Source organism: Ciconia boyciana, chromosome 12 (assembly GCF_034638445.1).
Source record: "Ciconia boyciana chromosome 12, ASM3463844v1, whole genome shotgun sequence".
NCBI classification, from domain to species: Eukaryota; Metazoa; Chordata; class Aves; order Ciconiiformes; family Ciconiidae; genus Ciconia; species Ciconia boyciana.
In genome coordinates, this window is record NC_132945.1 from 9080938 (window position 1) to 9086501 (window position 5564).

Genomic DNA, 5564 nt, shown 5'->3' on the forward strand with positions numbered 1-5564 from the left:
GCTTCACAATCCAACCCTCCCCGCCATTTTCCCTAGAGCAACCACACTTACAATTGTGCAGAGAGAGAATATTGCATTAGCTTTTTCTAGTGAAGTGCAAATCTAGGTTAAAACAAGGAAAATTTTAATCCTATGTTTTGATATTTAATTGTAGCCTCTGTATCTTGTATTCAAAGGGTAGAAAATGCAGCTGTCCTCCACTCTTGGTCAAAAAGCTCCCCAGTCCCCAATAATAATTTGGTACTATCTACAAAAAAAGACAGACAAGGCAACCAAACAGCTGTTCTCCGTAGCCAAGTGAAAGTAACAATTTACCTCAGACAGCAAGGAAAAACAAACAAACAACAAGAAAACCCAGAAACTCCACCCTGAAGTCACTCAGTTTAATTTAAAAAAATAGTAACTGCAATAAAAGATTTTACATGCAACATTTATAAGAGACAAGAATTTCCAATTATGATTATGCCCAGCCTTTTTTTTTTTTTTAAAAAAAAGCTATAATAATGCCAATTCTCTTCCAAACAATTTCAGAACAGAGAGTCAGAAACATTTTCAAACTTCCATTATTCCCTATTTAGCTAAATCCATTGTGTTTGCAAGGAAAATCCAACTGAACTGGGAGTTTGTGCCAGCCATTTCCCATGTCACAACATGTTCATTCATCACCGCAACACTTCTCCAGCCTTGCACAATGCATACTCTACAGCATCCCCAAGCCAAGGACAGGCAGCTTGTCCCTTACCCCCGAGCAGCCCTACCCTCTCCTGCCACCCCTTTCCATCTCCCGTCTGCAATCTCCCAATTCCTCCCGGCACACACACCTCCTGCTCCCTCATTGCTCCCTCATCCAGCAGCAAGGCAGAAAAGAGAGGAGAAAGCAGCAGAGAAGAGAGGAGGGAAAAGGATATGGCGGGTGATCAGTGCTGGGCACAGACTTTTCACACATACAAGAAAGGAAACGGGATTGAAAGTTCAAGGGGGAAGACCACAAAAGCCTAGTGATGGTCCAGCACAATGGAAATCTGTGATGAGCCACTGGTGATTCAAGGTTTCCATAGCACTTGTATTCCCAGCTTTGGAGCACACTAAACAAAAAATATAAGGCAAGCAGTATACTTGCACTAAGGCAGAAGGGTCCTAAGTTGTTCGGCATCCCTACTAACATGGTTCTCCTGGGAAGAGAGTCACTGACACTAGACTGTGCCCTTTGAGGGTTAGTATCTCAGTGCCCATGCTTTGGAGTTTCCTACTAAGAGCTGACAGACACTTTGCCCCTCTCCAGCTGCTCCGCTCCCCTCGGTGCTCACACATGTTAAAGAACACAGACAGGACACAAATGAAAACTGCAGGAGAATAGATGCATGGAAGCAAAATAGGGAAAAACCACTTTGAAAAGTAGTCTTGAAAAAAAAAAGTGTAGATCAGAAGGAAAACAAGCACAGAGAGAAGCATAGTTCTAACAAGGTTCCTGTTGTTCTTTAGGAAGAGCCACAATTACACAAAATGCATAAATTAATAAACTGAAACCATAAATTACCCTTTGATACACATAACAGGAGCTTACCTGAATCATGTCCCAGGCAACCACAGTCACCTGATAAAACTAAAATGACCATAAAAATAGCAGCTAGCTTTTTTGATTTAGAAATTAGTACCAAAAAGGGTATTTAGCCATCAGACTACTTAAAAAAAAAAATTCATAACAACTCAGTGTATCAAGGCACAACACTTCAGGATGGCAGCAACAAAGGAAAAATTAGCCTCAGCCTTCCAAAGAGAATTTCAGTGAAACACAGACATTTCAGTTAATGGGCTTTGACTGTGGGTATTTTAGCTCTAGGCAGTCTAGCCTGGTGCACTTTGAGCTTAATTCTCAGAGGTATCAATCACTTGAAACTCCAGATGAACTCAGTACGATCAGCAGCTGATGCTAGTCAGAGTCAGGCCCAGCTGTCCTGAAATGGTTAATTGAACAGAGGCATAAAAAAATGTGAATCGACCAAGGTTATGACAACCAGGGATTCATCTGTAATAAGACTAAGAGGGCAGCAGTACTTTAAATCCAAGGATACTGCCTGCATCGCTGGCAGAGCAATACACAGAACATAGAAAGACTTTTGTTCTGATAGTGATATCCAAACATACTTTTCTATATGCAGCACAAATTGCAACATGCAGCCCTCCTGCATGCAGAAGGGCAGTCCCTGGGCCTGGAGAGAGAGCAAGATGGCACCTGTAGCTATGTGGGTTTCGGCTCCTACAGGGAATGCAGCTACAGCTGGTGCATTCCTTGCTGATTAAATACAGTCCCCAGGCTGCCAGCCAGTTACCCCTGCGAGCCCCCCATAGCCATGTTTGCAAACCTCTGGTCAAATAAGGGATATGTGGAGAGCTTAGAAGGTAAGTAAACTCAAATTTAAAGCCTTGCTGCATACCAGATACAACCATAATATTTTTCTTACTCGCTTACTATTTTCAAAACAAAAGCAGCAAAGGATATCTGTTATCAAGCTGGACTCCTACTTCCCATCTTGTGGAGCTGCAGCTTGCTTGCAGAGACTCAGAAAGCTGTCCCGTGGACCCTTTGACTCTGGGATCCAGGACCAGCACCCCCTGCTACTGGGAGTTGGTGATGTGGCAAACAGGGAGGGCAATAAAATAAGGTAGGGCAGTGCTGCAGCAACGCCATGGAAAACTACTGTACTTCCTGCAAGTGTAACATGGAAACTCTTGCAGTCAGTGCAACTCTTTGTTGAAGTACAAAATGAGAATCTTATCTTTTTCAAAGCTTTCCTTGAAAAAAAGATACAGAGCTGCCTGTGTGCAAGCATTATACTCAGCTGCTCCTTTTCCCAGTAGATAGGCAAAAGAGTGCTATCTAATTTCATAGACCAGGTCTACGCTATGCCTTCTGTCTCAAAATGGAGCTTTTCCCTAACATCATTAAAATAAAGCAAGCCCATCTAAGAAATGGGACTCTTCACGGACAATGGACTTTAGGGTTTTGCTAACTGTTCTTTCCTATGGAGATTTATTTTCTCATCATAGCCCAATCGTTAGTTTTACAGAGGTACAGAACATACACGTAACTCAGCAAGACAGCTGGCAGTAGCCACATCCTACCTCCTGCCAAAATTCACTTACAAGGATCTAAACAAGCTTGGCAAAAATCCTCGTTTTGTGATTGCTCTCCAATCAAGAAAGGAGCTGGGAATGATTCTGTCACAACCAGGTCTTCTCACACACCCTGCTTTCAACTTAATTTTTATTCATAGGAACATGCAAATTTCCTGCGACATGGGCTGGAAATTGCTTCTGTTGCATTTCCAAAAGACATCGGAGGATTTCAGCATCAGTCACTGTGTCACGCAGGCCATAAAACAAATTTTAACAGACAATAGTGGAAAAAATCCTGAACCAAGAACTAGCACGACAAACATACAGAGAAATTCAGTCCTCCCTTTGAAAACACTATTGTTTATTGCTTCCAAGGTCAATGAAACTATAAGCAAACTGCTTTAGCAAACCCCACAAATTTACAAATGCCAATACTCTGCATTGTTAGTTCTGAAGATATTCGAAGAACGGTTAAAATCAGAAGTAGGCAGGCCTCAAATACAGCAGCTGAACAAAAACTCAGTAGGCTTGAGTGGCATCAAGGCCAACCTGCTGCTTCTCTAACAGATTCTCTTTCCTTTTGAATCTTGGGAGGGAAGGACAAACGTGTCAATTTTCAGAGAACTTAGTGAAGAAAGTAGGAATTTCTGGCCTCAAAGTCTAGGGACTATTTGCTACTCCCTCAGGGGGACCAGAATTTTATCCAGTGTCTTAAGCCATTCCAGATGTCCACCCCAAAATCCTTCAGAGCAAGGAAAGAAGTCCAACATCTGTCCTGGGTTTCTCAGGGTCCAGTTAAATCCAAGTATCACCAGATTGGAAGAAGCTCTCTGGAAGAGCCCAAATCTGGTTTAGGATCATAAAAAAATGAAACCCTTCTGCCCAACCATAGTTATGGGCATGTCATGCAGCTCTAATAATAAACTATTACTTTGTGTGAAAGTCAAGGCTTTTGTATCTCAGCAAATACTAAAGAGGGGAGCATAAACAACCAGCAGGACTGAGAAACAGTGATGCTTTCCTATTACTTGCGTACTTGCCAATATTTTGGTTTAGTGACAAATATTAATCCCAACTGTTAATAGTCATATAAACTAACTCACATCCAACATGCTTCACATGGTGTAAGTGTTTTATTCTCATTCACTGAGGAAGAAATCAAAGTCTAATCAGTAGGAGCCAAACACACTTCTGTCACTGAAAATTACCATGACTACTGTGTGCCTCCTTTTCTTCACCAGTAGGCATAATTTCAACTATTGGTTACAAGTTCAATTTTTTTTTAAATTTACACTTTCTGCCTTTTTAATTTAAATTAGATGGCATTTGTAGTGTGGTATTAAATGACTTAGGGCAATATAGGGAATATAAGGCAGAAATGAGAGCAGAACCTCTATTTCCTTACTTACAGTCATGAGCTTTAACCACTCTTCAGCGCTGCCTGTCTTACTGAAATAGTAAAGTATAAATGCAGGCAGCTCCAGTTTTCAGATTATATGATCCAGCTTTCCTCTTTTGTTGTTGCTCATTCATCCTTTTTATGTAACTGTTGCCTTAGCTCTGAAAACCATAAAGGTCAACTTGACACTAAACTGTATCATTGGGAAGAGTTATCAAAATTGTGGACAAAGCATAAAAGGTTGCCACCCATTTTCTTGATTTTTGGGAGACGGCATGTTGGTAACATTACTCTAAACACAGCTGCTCCAGTGAACTGCACTCAAAATACTTCTGCAATAGAATTTACTGCCTAAGATTGTGTGTGTGATAGGGGGAAGCTGTAAATAAGTGGCACAGTCTTGCTAATGACTGTATATAGGGCAGAAGTAAGGTCAGATGGCAGTGCTGTTGTTTTCAACAAATTCAGTGGATCCAATTTTTATCTCACATTGCTATAATTTCAGTGATATTACTTTATTGACTTTTATCCTAAAATAATCCAAAGTATCCCAATTGTACACTGTTTCTCCTAGTCAAAAATTTATTGTGAGTGTAGTAAGACTCCAGTGAATTTATCATTATACTACAAAAAGCACGAAAAAAATAAAATATAAGACCCACCAAGAGCACAGCAAGTGCAATATCTATGTTGTGTGCGCTGAACTGTGCTGTTAGCATTGTACTGCGGAAAGGAGCAACCCAAAGCCTGCACTAGGCCAGAAGTTTTATGAGGATCTGTGCTTCACTTATGCTGGAAACACCTTTCCCATCAAAAGCCCACTTTTACTGTAATTAAATGCTTCAAGAAATCAGTAATTTTGTGAAAACTGCATTTTAGGGGAAAAGCAAAAATTCTGAGTGCGTCTGGTGTCTTGTTTCAATATTTTCCCTTCAAAGTAATTTTTCAGTGCTGTGACACATAGCCTAGTGCCTATAAATATGGTGTATACCATATCGTAGTGCAATAGATTCTAACTTAAAACAGACATTTCAATCTATCCATCATG